The sequence below is a fragment of the Phalacrocorax carbo genome, chromosome 7, assembly GCF_963921805.1.
Source record: "Phalacrocorax carbo chromosome 7, bPhaCar2.1, whole genome shotgun sequence".
Classification (NCBI taxonomy): domain Eukaryota; kingdom Metazoa; phylum Chordata; class Aves; order Suliformes; family Phalacrocoracidae; genus Phalacrocorax; species Phalacrocorax carbo.
In genome coordinates this window covers 41,236,388-41,252,659 of record NC_087519.1, presented here as the reverse complement: position 1 = coordinate 41,252,659, position 16,272 = coordinate 41,236,388, and positions in this window count along the sequence as shown.

Below are 16,272 nucleotides of genomic sequence, written 5' to 3'. Positions count from 1 at the left end.
TCCTGAATAAATCAAATTATCCTTTCCTTCTTCCCTTTTTTCTCCCTTTCAGTGACTGGTATCTTCGGTGACAATCCTGAGTAGTCTTGTTACCAGCTGCTCCAATCTAGGGCTTTCGTCGTTTCACCTTGATGTTTCCTTCTCCATTGTTTCGGCTAAGTGCACAAAACAATGCCTATGAGTGCTGTGTGCAGGAATCACAGTAGAAGGTGAATTGTTTACGGTGACACATATCAAACTAAGGTTGGCTTCTTGCATAGGAATAGATTTATTTGTTCCGTGGAAAAATATCTTTGAGTTTTTAACTTCTGCGAAGGAGTGTGACTTGAAGAATTTATTGTTTCATTTTCCTTTGTCTATATAGATCCATGGAGACCAGTGAAAGTCGTTGTGAATGTGTGGGGTGAAAATAGTAGTGACTATTGACTTATACGGAGTTGTTTGCATTGGGTATTTATAGAGTTGCTAATTCTTCCTGCTTAATAATGTAATATTTGCATGATCGGAGACTCTAAATGTATAGTGTTATAAATTTCTATCTGACAATTCACTGCAGAAATAGTAATTAAGAGGCTTCTACCTTCACTCGTAGTGCCTAATTGTAAACTCCCCTTTCCCCCATTAAGGTTTCTAATGGCATTGCTCATATGAGCATATGCTACTCACAACCACAGTCAGGCCGTTGCAGCCCTGAAACAGACCATAATAAGTAGGAAGCAAATACCTGAGAGAAGAAAGTCCACTGATTTCTTTGAGGTGTGAAACAAGCCCACAAAGAGTTAAAAATAAATAAGCATCATAGAGCACTATCCTAGTTATTTTCTAAAGATTGCCAAAATCCATTCTAAAACAGAATTTCTAAACAGAATTTTACATATAAAGTACTGTAGTTATTGAACCTAGTTTTTATACATCAACTCTGTGCTGAACTGAATCTTTTGCTTATAAATGCACTGAGTCTTAAAAGCAATTTCTGTCATGTCCTTCTTCATATTCCTATCTCTTTCATCACCATCCAAAAGGAAACACTTTAACTTCAGGCAATAAGAAGCTTTTAATTCAGATCTAAGTTTACACGAGCTATTTCCATTACAGTGTAAAATGTAAAAAAGAAGAAATTTACAATAATGTTTAAAATTTTAATTAGATCATTTCTGCTGTTTTGCCTGTTTAAAATATATAATAAAACATCAATAAATTATATTCTGGGTCATATCAGCATCTTCTCAAGAAAATGAAGTTAAATCTTTGTAGTAACCAGCAGCTTAATTTTCATTAGGCTAGCTATTCGATAATTAGTCATGCACCATAAATCAAGTCCCCAAGTCTTCTCCAGGTTTCTTAATTGAAAATTATTGTTTCTTGGCTCTGTGGCTAAATGTGCAGCAAGTCTGAGGAGTGATAGATGCTGAATCTAGCACAAACAGTTTGAAACAGTCAGAACTTGATAGATCATTGCCCTGAAGGGGCTTGTAATGGTGGAGAGACTGTGAATTTCAAAATTAAAGGTTTGTTCTTAAAAATCACAAGTGTAAAAGCTCGCTGTAGTTTACCAAATATGTCCTAACCTTCAGCCACATTTCCTTTCATTCCTAGCTGGATTTCAGTTGTTTTTCTAGTGACAATTGTAATGGGCTTATGTGAATTTATTTGAAAAGTTAAAATTTTGGCTTGGAAAGAGCCAAACTGAGATTATTTTTACTCTCTTTCGTTGGTGGTATTCTTTTTCTGGTAAATCTCATTAACAAATATGGAAGTTGTTTCATTTTTGGCATTTTCAAACACCGAATGAAATGGTGGCAGTCATCTCAGAGCCAATATGAAAGAACAGATGGGCCTGCTATGCCTGCCCCAGGTCATAAAATAATTTCAGATATGATGCAATTGTGGCTAAGTAAAAGACTTTTGCAAAGTCAGAAATATATTACTTCCCTGAAAGAAGGGAGTCCTTTGTTATTTTTCTTTTGACAGCCTAGCAGACTTTGCACAGAGTTCAGCTCGTGTTTGCCATTCTGTAGATAAGGACAGCCACAGGGTTTTCTGCCATTCATGGCTTGCTTCCTCGTGATCTGGCAGCCGAGACCTGATGATGACCACAGCAGGAAACAGTGAGAAGTGCTCTATAAATTTAAATGTGGCAATCAACTGATGCTAAAAAACTGGACCTAAGATTTTTAGCTGAGACTTTCCAAACCATGTTGGTAAATTCATACTGAAAACCTTCTCACACCTTTCTATGTTGAGGAACAAATGTAGACTTAGAGCTGTTCAAGGCATTTATGTGTTGTCAGATACACTGAGACTTGCATTACAGTTAATGGTAACATCACCCTCTGTAACCCATGACAAAACAAAGTAACGCATTGGCTCCATGGGCAGATACTGCAGCCCAGACCTCGTGTGTAGGTCCTGAGCAGTGGCTGCTCAGGGCTTTTCCCTTGGGACGCCACAGGGGGACTGGTATGAAGTGCTGAGCTGATGGGTGCAGTGCCCAGCAGACGGTCCACGTAGATGTCCTGTCTGGATGTGCTGTTGTGCATTACAGATGTCTTTCTGCTGGCATGGTTCATGTGCTTCCAAGGTCAGCTTTGTACTGCCAATTCCAGGAATTTTGTGTGTGTGTAATAGCTTTATAAATGTCCTACTTATACACATTCTAGGAAAAATTCCTCAAAAAAGCCAGGCGTGTATGATTAGTAATAAAACTCTAAGGTGGGAGGGCTTTGAAAGAGCACACTGTCAATTAGGATACAGTTTATTAAAATATATAATAAAATAATCATTGTATTTGTCGACCATGTTATTTTCAGGGGCCTGAAATGACTGTGCACAATCTTATTTTTGTAAAGATTTATTCTTGGAAGGGAAAGTAATTTGCCTAAGGGATATATTGATTTCATTCAGCTGGCACCATCATTCTGTAAGATGTTAGAGAAAGAAAGCCAAATTCAGGCCTAGATTTATTCAACTTTATTTTATTTTTGCACTGTACCAAATCTAAATATGGTGCTGTGACTACAAATGAGAACAGCTTTCCAGTTGGTGGTTCCAGTTTCACACTGGACTAGGTTGCAGCACCAGCTAAGTGAGGAGCAATAGCGGATGGGGGTAACAGCAGAAGACGAGGCAGTGAACTACACCTGGCTAGGCATTTAAAGCCTTGCTCCAAGGGAGGTAAATCCCTCCTGGTGGGGAGTGTTGGTGAGGGGCTTTGCAAGACCCTCATGGTAGGAAATGGAAAGGAGTCAAAGCTGGCAGAGACTGTGCTTTTCATAAGCAGTCCACTCACATGCAGCGCTGCAATGCAGAGAGCAAGCTTTAGGTCAGGCTGCTTTCTGCTACACAGAGATACGAACTGTAGCTCCCTAAAGTGCAAATTTTGTGGAGTCATAGATTACCAAGCCAGAAGAAACCATTCAGTGCCACTCCTGTGAAAAATAGGCCATGGAACTTGCCTGGGTTAATTAAAGAGAGCCGACGTGTAAGCTGTGACGTAAAATCTCCACCAGCACCGAGACGTGAGCCTGCGCTGAAGCCAGGCGCGCTTGCCTGGCCATAGCCACTCTAATCAGGACTGTGCAGCTTGGTTGGTGGCTTCCTGCTTACAATGTTTTAGGGCTGGAGGCACTTTGTGCCCCTCTAGCCTGGCAGGAGCAACTAAATATTTCATCTGAGGGCTGGACAGGTCAGGGTTTACCCTACTGACACCTGGGATGAGCTGAAAGTGTGGCAATCAGGATCCTGATTCTGCTGAGGTTTACGAGACATCTGGAGATTTGTTTTTACACAAAATTGTGGACAGAGTTTGTGGCTGGATTCCTTGTGAAATAAAATCTTGCAAGTTATTTTTGCCGTTTTTTCACTCAAAATTCTAGAAATATCGCATCATCAGTTTTTCTTAGCATGTTTTTTATCTGCATTTATGAAAAAAATTTTTCTGTCTAGTGTGATCTGCACCTGAGTTAAAACACTAAAATACTAGCATTTTCACTTTTGTTAGGCTTTGAGAACTGGTACAAATAAATTCAAATTCAGAGCTGAAATGCCCCTTACTTGCCCATCCTTATTACACCTCCACCCCTTCACTCCCCGCCCTCCCCCCCAAAGGAATGACTGCGGTTTAAGATTATATTTTAGTTGATACTGAACTGCTACAAACTTAATCTCCATGATACTAAAATTTCAGGACTGCCAGTCGTATTTTCTTAAGAACAGAGTATGAACACACTATATAATTTTTACAGGTTTTTAAAATTGTTTTCAAGATGCAGACTATGTATATTCTATTTCACTGATATTTTACACCACTATACGTAGATTAAAATAAAATCACATCTTTTTACTCCGTCAGACCTCATCCCACAGTCAGAATCTGCGCTTGCATACACAGAACAAAAAGGTGTGTGACTGAAATGGTAGGCTCATGCCATTAAAATGAAAAAGGTCATAAAATACTGTAGCTGTTGTTCCTTACAAGACGTGAACTCATCCTCACTCTGTATATCCAGATAGAATTTCTTATTCGTGTAATATATATGATGTGAGCAGCAACTAGTGGATAGACGAATTTGAATGGGGATGTATGCTCCATGTAAGGAAGAGGCTGTGCTTACTCAAATGCTGCTAAAACTCCCTCATTTACAGCTCCTGGAGATGAAACATACAGCAGATTGCCTGTAACCATAGCAATTGGCTCCGACATGAAAGATCTCCAGCACAGAGGTAGTGGTAATGGCAGAAGCAGTGTGGAAGATAAAGGTGTACAGATAGAGACACTACCAGGTGGAAGTGAACTACTAAATAAGTGAAGGTGAGGTGCCCTAGACGGATTCGGGCAGATGTGTGAGTTTGATGAGAAGGTTTGGGCTGGTGAGGTGAGTTGCGGGGAAGGAAAGGAAGGCTGAAGAGAAGGCAGAGGTTAGGTGCTACTCTGGTGTAGAGGACAAAATCAGAATAGGGCTTGCACTGAATTTCAGGGAGACTTTGCTGCTCAGAGGCTGCTGCCTGTCAGGTTCTTCTCTTGCAGCAATGTGGGACAGAAAGGATGGCTGGATTTCAGGGTTCCTCATGAGACAAAGTGTCCCACTTAGTTCATGGAAGGAGGCCACAAGAAGTTGCTAGTTGCTATGTTGGTGATGGGTCATAGTGGGATTCCTGGTGTCAAGATGCAGCGCTCAGAAAGGTATGGATATTCCACATCCCAAAGGAGTGCCAGAGGTGCAGGCCTGTAATTTTAAGATGTGGTTTCAAGAGATGAGGAGGAAAGAGTTCCTAAAATGTTCAGTTGCCTTGAATTATAAGCACTGGTATAAATAATATATCTGAGATATTTACTTTAATATTTCGCTTGGTCTCCATTTTCGGAGCTTTTCTTTCCAAATATATAAAAGTTGTTACCTCTTACTATTTAAGACAAACTTAAAGGGAAACAGTTCTACGATAAAGGACCTTATACAGAAACACATAGAATCATGGGTGTGATTAATTTTTGTATAATAATAATGATGATCAAATTGGCCTATGACTTCCAGAGGAAAAGAATCAATTTACAAGATATAAACCCTAACAATATACTATGGACTGCAGATCAGGAAAAGTTCATTGTCTAAAATCTTTACATTCATATATAAAACTTACATCTATTCAAAATGAAATTATGAATTCATTAAAAAAATAATGGGACCAAACCTCTAAAGACTTACACCGTTCAGGTCATTGCTGTCATCATTTCTTTGTAAAGTCTTGCTGAGTTTTGACTGGGAAAAAAATTCAGACCTTTTACTGCCTTGTGATTATGGTCTCAATTGGTCTGATTAGAGATAACTTCATTTCAGCAACTGGAATTACACATGGGTAAGAGCACAGAGCGAGGAATCCAGCAGTGAGAGTCCCTAGTTGCAGTACTGTTCTCCAGGGCTGAGCTGGCTTCCCGAGGAAGAGGCTCAGCTCCCACACCATAGCTTGTAAATTTCCCACACTGTGTAGAACGCATAACCCCCTTGGTCTCCCTCATGCTGCCTTTCCACTACTTTTTCTTTGCTTATAAAAGTTATTTTCGGTCAGCCAGGCACTTCTTTACAGAAGATGTAGTAAACATAAGATTTATACAGCTATGTGTCATCTTTAAATCTACTCAGCTCCCCGGGTAAAAAACGGGATCACAGCAGTGAACATTTTAATAAACAAGCAAAGACATTTTACAAAAAAAGGAGGAAGGATAGAAAAAAGATGTTACAGTTCAACACCTCCTATCTAGGCTGCAGAAATGAAACCGAGGCTTATATACACGTTCCCATTTTGGAATATGTTCTGCCAGCGTTTGGTCCTGAATTAGAGCTGTAGATGATCAGATGTAATTCATTGTTTTACTCTTCTGATTTTGAAGCAATCAGAAACTCGTGAAGCTAGCTGACTTTGCAAGATTTGGGGGCTAAAATCTGATTAAACAAGGTTGTTGGATATTACCCACCATCAAATCACTGGTTCATCTTTTCAGTGTATCTTTAGGAGCATATGATTGCCCTGAGATATCTGCTGAGAGAGATACATTTTTTTAATGTCTAAGGATTAGCTGGCACTGTTATTGCTAGTATCTGACAAATTTTCACTTTCTGCTGTGATTTGTGCTTTTAAATTAAATTTGGTGCGGTGTTAGCAGCTTGGGATAAGCACCGATTGTAATTTCTGATAAAAAAATAAACTGGAAATCTAAACTACCATCAGGGCTACCAGTTAAAGATTTATTCCAAAGTTCATCTACACCTTCAATGTACCTTGGTCCTAAGCTAGATAACACCTTTTTACACCATCACTTTGCAAATCTAGATGGTCCTTAGATGCTTAGATTTTAACATCTGCTCAATATGGTTAGGATCACTGTCAAATTGGAATGAGTCTGCAGTGACTGGGTCCAAGTCTGCAATCATCAACTGTCTAATTTGGTAATGGTAACTTCAGCAGAAGCAGAATCAAGACTGATAATTTCTCCCATATCAAATTTATGTACATTGTAATGTAATGAAAATATTCCCCAAGGAAATTTCCTTTGCTGTGTATAGCAGACAATACCAGTTGAACACACTTCATACCCCTTTTGTATTTTATCTACTGATATTACAGTGTCGTTGGGAAATGCCCTACCTTGTATAGGTGCAAGGTGCCTTGAATGTTTTTACTGCCTTGTAAAATGTAAACATTTCTTAATGTAAACCTAATCTTAATTATTGCAAATACCATACTAATCTTCCCACCAAAAAACTGTACTATAAAAATGCATTCTATCTGGAATGTGATAAGGTAAACTAATAGTTTGCAATTAAATACCGTGAATCCAGACGGATCTGAAAGGTGTTCAAATTCCTTTAAGGTGTTTAGGATGCCAGTATTCAGAGATTAGGCGTCTGCTAGAAACAGCAGTTCTCTGGAAGAAGAGGTAACTTCCAATAGCAAAAAAACCCAAAGCTTTTCTGCAAGATATGGGTTACTTTTAAAATCTGTGGGGGCATCAATTTTCCACTCTTGGGTTAAACTGTAATCAACACTGATGTCAGCCCGCGCAAGCACATATCAATAATGACAGTATGCCTCAGCCAGCAGTGCTCTTACCTCTTGGCTAGAAGGTCACAAGTTTAAGTCTCCCACCAGGACTTGGGCCGATTCTTAATGCTGACACGGCAGTACAATGCCAGGGAGGGGTTGAACTGTTTGAGGTGCCGTCCTTCATGAGATGAGATGTTAATCCAAAATCTCTTTTGCCTGTCCCCGCTGCTTGTCTAGGCAATATCGCCATCGCACTTTTGTGAAAAGAGGCTGGCTAAGCCTCCTTCCCAGCCAAAACTCCCTGTCACACGACAAGAGGCTCAGCTGCCCAAAGCAGAGCACAAGCCATTGTGTTATTGCACCACCATTACTATATTTAGTTAAGTACAATGGAAACATTGTCAAGCATTTTAGGATACACAGGATATGAAGGGCCTAATGCAAAAGTCAAAATCTAATGCAGTTTTCTAATTTCTATTGTTTATCGTGTCTCTGTACACAGGCACACAAACACATTATATGTATATTTAGAAAGTGGGGCTCTGTTAAAAATTACGTTCAGCTTGCACCCATTCCATTTATATTATGTTGCGCAATTATATTCCTTCCCTCAAACTGATTTTTTACCATTTCGAAATAAGAACTCTGCATTTAATATCAGGCATTCTTTATTAAAGAACCATATTGTTTAGCTTGTCATGATATAGAGTTGCTTTTCCATAAGTACATTAAGCATGGGTACTCAGGGGATATTTTCTTCAAAGCAAGTGGAAATTCTGGAAAGAAACGTGTTATAACAACTATGCCTATGGATAAAAATGAGAAAAAGAAAGCTTGGATGTTCTCTGAAGAATAGGCTGCTATATGTAGCATTGTGGAAATGCCATCTGAGGATGGTTACGGACTCAGAAGACGGCATGCTCCATTTTATTTTAATTAATTTCATTTTATCTTATTTTATTTTATTTTCCCTGGCACATTGACTAGAACTAGAGAGTTAAATGATCATTTTATTTGCAGTACACTATTGAAAAATGCATGTGCATGTGACGTAAACCTTAGGAACTCTATATAAAGAGTTAATATAGAAAACATTATTAGGAAGCTGTCAGTTTGGGTGCAAATCAGAATAAGGTAAGAATTTTCCTCCCCCCTCAAATTAGAAGCTCTATGATCTTCTGAAATTAAAGTATATACTTTAAAAAAATAATCTGGGGAGTAGAACTTCAAAATAATGCAATCGCCCCTTTTTTAACCACTTTGCATAATATAAAGTGCTTAAACTCTTTGCAGCAGTCCCGCTGGCTTTCTGTTGCTTGATATTCTGACCATTTTTGAACCCTTGAACTCTGACAGAGAGGAGGGACTTGGAGAGGTTGTCATCTGATCTATGTAAGAAGGCAAAAGGAATAGCTTTCTCTTTAATAGCACTCTTTTCTGCTTAACAGTTGGTGGGAGATTAAAATGATCTAGGTGGATAAGGCAGGTTAAAGGTCAAGGGACACCACAACTCCCCCTCTCCCCCACATGTCAAAATATAGACAGGTCATTAGAACTTAAAATTTTATGCCCCTTTTCCAAATATTTCGGTCTATTTATGCACTAATTTTTATTGTAAATTCCAATTCTTGAGGGGGACTGGACCCCTACTAGGCTACTGTCCAGCCTGTATAGTCGTCAGGTGCTGACATTCCGAGTTTCAGCCATATTAATTGCTGGATAAAGGCTATAATCCCCTCTCTTTGAAGCCCAAGACTGATTTTTAGGCACTACTTCAAAAGCAGCACACAACTGAAGAGGCATATTTCCTACTAGCACTGAATCAACATGATTTACTCTCTTTGCATTCGTCTACATACGCCTTGCATATTTGGCTGCACAACAAAAAGGTGTGAGTTGGCTGTAATATAGTCTAAGGAGAGGTTTTTACTATCCTGAAGTTGATATATGACCTCATCTGAGACATACTGTTCCAGATCTTTGCTTTAAGCATCATTAGGAAAGTATAAACTCCTATATCATGCTTTTGTTGCCAATGAAAAACCTTGCCTTACGTTGCTAGAATTTTTTTCTCCCCGCAACATCATATTAGAACTATAATTTAGAGTGAGGCTCATTCTTAAACCGTGAATAAATAAGGCCCGTGTTTTGAAAAAGCAAACCTTTTCGAAACACAGATTTTAATATCTTAAATACTGTGGCTTCTTAATTAAATGAAGCTGTGATCCAGCAGCAAATATCCATTATTAAGAATAAATAAACATATTGTTTAGCTTGTGTGCAGGAAAAGGAAATGGGCGAAGAGGTCTTTTAATCGTAAATAAATTTCTAGCAACTGCAGAACTTGTGGCTCAGTGTCGGTGTGTGCTTAGCTTCTGGCTGTGCCTCTTTTTGTGGTGGGGTGTACTTGGCTTCTGGCTGGCTGTCCGCAGAGCCACACTATAGGGACTTTCTCATCCAGGATTTGCCAAGTATACTTAGTGTTATGTTTGAGAAAGATTAACAATATTTCAGATCAAAGGAGAATCCTGCTGCACGGTCTTACAAGATTGTCATTCACTCCCATTATGGCTCATTTGCACAAGATTTTCATGTAATATGAGCCATTGTTTTGATGGCAGTGATTTGACATAAAGACAGGGCCAAAATGCATCTCGGAGCCCCACTCCTTCAGGCTGGGGGGTAGCCGGGGTGCAAAGAACTTGCCAATCATAAAATGCAACTTTGTCTCAGTTATATTAAAGCCTTTATCAGGTGGAAAGCTTCTGAATGAGCGTTGATTCAAGGAGGAAAACTAACAATGCCCATTTTTATGAGAGCGTAGGCGCTGTTTTAACTAGGCAAAGTTTTGGTTAATATGAAATGCAAACATCACATTCAGACTAATTTTGGTCAGCCACATATTCTGATGGCTTGTTCGCTACTTTGAAATACTGAGTTTGTTTTAAGATGTTTCACAAAAGTTGGAAAGCCCCACACCGGGAGTGACATATGAGAAAAGTATTTATAGTTTAACCTTGTATCTTCATTTTAAGAATGCTTTGCAGACACTTTAAAATGCAGATGCATTTGACTAGTGCAAAACAGAAATCAGTAAAATTTATTAGAGAAGAAAAGCAATGTATATAAAATAATTTTCTTCGAGTACCATCTTTGAAGTAATACCTTTTTGAGTAAATATAGGTTTTGTGGTAATTGAGCATTAAACTTTACAAAGTCGGAGGAGTGGTTTTTTAGAGTCTAATTTAAAGCCACAAGTTGGATCTGGACAAAGCCTGTTGCTTCGGCTTTAATACACCCTATTGAGCTTAGGTAGCACAGGAAACTCAGTGCAGGAGTTGATCTGAGATGTCTCAGGCCCAACCCTGTAATTCTTGCTCAGGCCGAACTCCCATGGACTTCAGCCAAGGACTGCAGGATGCCGATTCTTTCCCACCCAGCTAAACTCCTTAGGTACAATTATGTAAATTAAACACAAAATCTCAGCTGTAACTGTAAGTTTCCAGGGTTTCTGTGGGTCTAAATTGTCATTAAGATTTTTACCTACTTTTTTTTCTCTCTGTTTTGAGGTGTGGTAGCCCTTTTTCCAACAGTGGAGGAAAATAAGAAAATTATTAAAAATGTGAACGCATGGGATTTAGAAAAAAATTTATTAACGGTGTCTTTAAAGCTGTTACTTATGTGTGTGGAGGTATAATGCTAACACAAGCATATGTAAAGCTCTAAACAAAAACTATTGTGCAGAAGATTATTTGAAGATGTAAATGGTATGCTCCTCTCTTTCCTGTTTTTGTGGGTATAATTAGGTAATACTTTGTTATGGGCAAAACACCTGAAATAATTAGTTATGGACTGCAAAGGGTATTTCAGAGAGAAAGAAATGCTGAAGAATACTGCTGCAGTGATATGTTTCAAATTGTTTCGCACTTTGTATTGCAAGTAACACTTAAATACATCTGGTGTGCTTTTAAAATGAAAATAACCAAAATATCCTTATATGAAAATGTGTGATGGAAGGAACCTTGTGGCTGGGTTATAAACTCTTGGTAAATGGACTGTAAAGTGGAAACAGTAAAAACCATTTCACTTGAGTGACGAGAGCTGGCATCTCCCTTCTAGTCTGTCACAAAAAGGATTTATTTCAGGAAACTCATCTCATACTGTGGAAGGTAGCATCTATATGTCAGCAATTCCACTGGCATTTAATGGAAAGCTTAAAAATATAAACATTAAACTATCAGATCAATGTTTGTATCCCTCATCAGGAAATGCTTGCAAAATACATGAACAACAGCGCCCTCTGCATCTGAAAACCCTTCGATTATTAAAACCAGACTTTACTACTTGCAAAAGGGAGCCTTTTAATTTCAATTACTGTTGTTTTCAGCTGCTGGTCGGTATAGCTGGGGGAGCGGGGGAGGGGTTAAAATATTCGGATATATTTTTAAGTGATTTGTAACTTTACAATATTACCTGATATCTTCAGCACACTTAGGTATGAAAATTACAGTAATACATATTTTAAAGTTACTTAGAACAAGCAACACAAAATATCAGTAAAGATGTTGCACTTTTGAATTCCTTTCAGCGTAATTTAGATCCACAGTGAGCCATTAACAGTGAAACATATCACACTCTGGATTTTTGTTTTAGTACAGGTTTGTTGTACTATTTTAATGATTTTTCACTTTTCAAATATTAGGTACAGAATCAGAGCTATCTGTTTCTTTCAGTGCTTAAAGACATATTCTGTGGAGTTTCCAGAAACCAACCAGGGACTGATGCATGAGAGTATTTCAGGATTTCTTATATATAATGATGCATTTTAAATTGGGGAGCTAACTATTTTTGCAAGGCTTAAGGTAGAATTCTGCAAGCAAGTAATTATTACAAAAATGGATTTATTTGAAATAAGTGTTTTATGTTCCTACAATAATAGATAGAAGAAAATGTCCTGTGTGAAAAGTTCTTGCATAATATTTCTTGATGATCAAAAGAACAAATATTAATTTCTATTTGATATTTATATAAGCAATTAGTAGAGTTGAGATGCTAATTAAGCTCATAATATTTTCACTTATTCCTATAAAAGGCATAAGACCAGCTGTCTAAAAAAATTACAGCATAAACATCATATTTCTCTTAAATTAAATGCAGCAATTTTAGATACTTTCCACTGACAATTTATCTCTTCAAACCAGAAACAGTGAAATATTAGAGCTATATATATAGTATATCCATGAAGTCTAGAAAAGGAGGAGGATACTTTGAATTTTTTAAAATAGGTTATATTTTTTCAGTTCTTCAGTAGAGATAATTTAATTCTTCTTTGCTATTTCTCATCACTTCCTTAGTCAATAATTCCTTATCTTTAATATGAAAATAGCTCCTTATAACAAGATTTGTGTCTGAAACATGAGTTTTAGAAATGTTCAGGATTATTCCTACATGGATTGCAGTTTATGGGTTGAAAGAAAAAAATGAGTGAATTGTACGGAAACTATTCTAAAGGACTCGTTTTATAGAATTAAAGTAGTAAAATTAACATCAACGAGTGGTATTCTCTTCCTTTAATAGAATATAAATAGAAATAAATTTACAACATGACATTAGTGTGACAAAATATACTTTAAAAATTTACTCGTTTAGGAAAGGCAAACTCTCTTTTTCACAGCAGTTAAGGAGAAGTACAAAGTCTAAAATCATATCGCTTCTGCATATCAACAAAATACTTTTAAAGGAAATTCAGGGACATACCTGAACATTAGTGTAAGCTTAGACTATTGACGTGAAAGGGGTTTAACAATCAGAAAACAATAGATCTTTGTTATATTTCTACTTTTAAGCAATTTAAGATGCTGCTTGGAAAGATGTGAAATCTCACGAAATTTTCAAAGACAAATCACTAATGGCTCTTAGTATCACTGTGTTCATTTTAAGAGCAAATTAAAAGAGGGAAAGAATGGTGCAAATAATTGTTTCATATGTTCTTTGCTTGTGACTGCTGTAATCATCCAGGCTGATTTACAAATGTAGACTTGAAGGTTTCTCAGCTTCCTGCAGTGTAGAAGACTGTTACTTTGGCACTCACACTCATGCCCTTGTAATCACCACTCAAAACTGTGCCCTGGTACTTCCAATTCCCAGTCTCTTGATTGAACACCTCATTCTGTGCTAACAAGGTGTCCAAGGTATTTGAACAGGGGCTGCAGTCAGAAAATTGTTAATGGTTTCACTCATTAAGAGTTGCTGCACTAGTTTTGGTAATTTGGTAACTGTCTAAATTGCAAGTTGATTTTTTCCTTCATTTTAAAGAATGATGCTAAAATTTGAGACCAGGAACACTAACAGTTACAAAACCCCACAAGGGTGCTTAAATCACTGTATTTGTATTAAAGCAAGGGGTTTTCATAGCAGAAGTGTATTATTTTATTTTTGAAGTTATGTTTTAAAATTATTGAGAAATGCAAACCCAAGTATTAAATGGACATCTAAAGACAGAAAAGGTATAAAAAAGGAATAGTAAACTGTAAACCATCATGAAGATCTTAAAGAAATTATGTTAAGAAGAAAAGTTAATATTAAAATTACAAGCAAAAAAGTCAGAAAGAATTTGCCTTAGGCCTGGATATACTTTTGGGTAATTGGGATTAAATTCTTTAAAATAGGAGGATTTATAGCTGTAGCAAACTGTGGTATATGTACCTGAAAACAGGCCCTAGGAATCTTAAATAATTTTTTACTATAGTGCAAGCTAAGCAGAAAGTAAGCCAAGAATAATGGGCTTGATCCTGCAATCCATACTCAAGTATGAATCCCTTTTTCACTTGACTATCTTGCATGAGTGCAACATTTAGGAAGAAATGTATTCCAAACAAAAAAGTAATGAAGAGTGATTAAAATCCGTTCAAAAAATGACATGTAAGGGATTTTTCTGATTGTATCCTCCAGGTCATCTGGGATCACTAAGTTACTTTCTTGATCTATGGAATATTAAAGCAGGGAGTAGGTTCTGTTTTCAGACAACAATTTACACCTGAAGCAAATCCTCTGAAGGAAGAATTTCCCCATGGAAATTTAATTTTTGGAGTGGGAAGAAAGAACTTTTCTAAAAAAAGTTGGAAAAGAATGGTTTGCAGATTTTTATTTAATCCATTAAAAGTTTAAGTCATCCCTAAAAATTTACAATCTATACATTTAAAAGGGGGATTAAAATTCAGTGAGTCACCCTACACTGCATCTTTTGGCCAGGTTTTGTGGTTTTTCAATTACATATATCTATCTTTAAAAATGCTCTTCTCTTCCCTGTGGCTGTGAAAGATGCACGCACAAATGAAAGGAAACTATAAAGGAAACGTTAACGCTGGCCACACAGAAAGCACTGTCAAAAGCACACTATTAACAAACTGGGAAGAGATTTTTTTCCTGTTTTGTTTTTTTTTTTCTTCTTCTATGAATTTAAAAAATTCTTTGTAACTTTAGAAAACAAACTATTTTCTGACAAAAGTGTGGATAATATCCTTGTGGTGGGTAGTTTGAGCTTGTTCTTTACCGAACAAGTAAACACTTTAATACAAATCATATAGTAAAACATAAAATAATATTGTAAATATTTTGCCAGATTTGAAATATGATATGATTTGGCCTTCACAGAAATATTCTAAGCAGCAGGCAGTACTCATCTGATTTTGTTAGAGCAGAATCTCTCTCATACAGCTCCTTTAAGCAAAGTTCCTTCCTGAAGTTATGCTAGCCACATAATTTGTCTCTCAGCTAGCTGGGATATCTCTCCAAGGTACACAGATTTTTCATGATGTGAAAAAAAAGTGCAAGCAAAAGAGCAAAATGAAAGCATTATTTGCAATGCCGGTATAGGTTCCTCAGAAATATGCTGTGAGGAAGCATGTAAATGTGGGTTGTTGAACAGAACATACTTTTTGAACATTATAGGAGTGCAGCACATCTCTGTGTTTTACATTCATTCCTATCTTCATTTTGATTCATGCTTTTATAAACTTTTTGGCATCTGTATTTAAATGCCTATGTCTAAAAAGCAATGGGCCTATTAATATGATCTATGTATATGTTTTCTTTTGAATGTCCATTTTACTCTTCTTCTCTTACTGCAGTTGCAGATGAGTGGATAAATAATTTTTGGAAGGAAAGACCGTTTGAATTTCGATCTGTGACCGGTGTGTTTCTGAACTAGACAGTGGAGGGTTTTTTCTCCTTTTAGTAGTTAAGTCATTCTTCTGGAACTGATTGCAAAGATAAAACCCCATTTGTATAAATTGAAAATTTTTCTTTTTGAACTGGAAGTTGAATGCAGACCATGACTTTTCCATAGAAAAATTACAGAAATAATGGCCCCTGGCTGTGGAGGCGTTTTTTTGTTTTTCATGAATCAGACACAAAGTTATTTAAATTAATTCTGGTCTCATCACCCTAATAGAATATCATTACTGATCTTTATAAAAAATATTAGAAATCAGCAGTGTGTGGATGTAATAGCAATAGCTGTTTGACCAACTTCCCCAAACAATTTTTTCTTTATTGAAAAGCAAGACTACTGATGACAATGCTCACTCACGATGCACATACTTTGTGCATTTCACACAATTTTTATGTTAATTGCATTTATCAAAAGTACTAACTACTCTATTGCATCATGATCAATAGAGGGTCATTTATTTACTGCCTTTTGAAAGCAGTCATTAAAGAAAAAATCAGAAG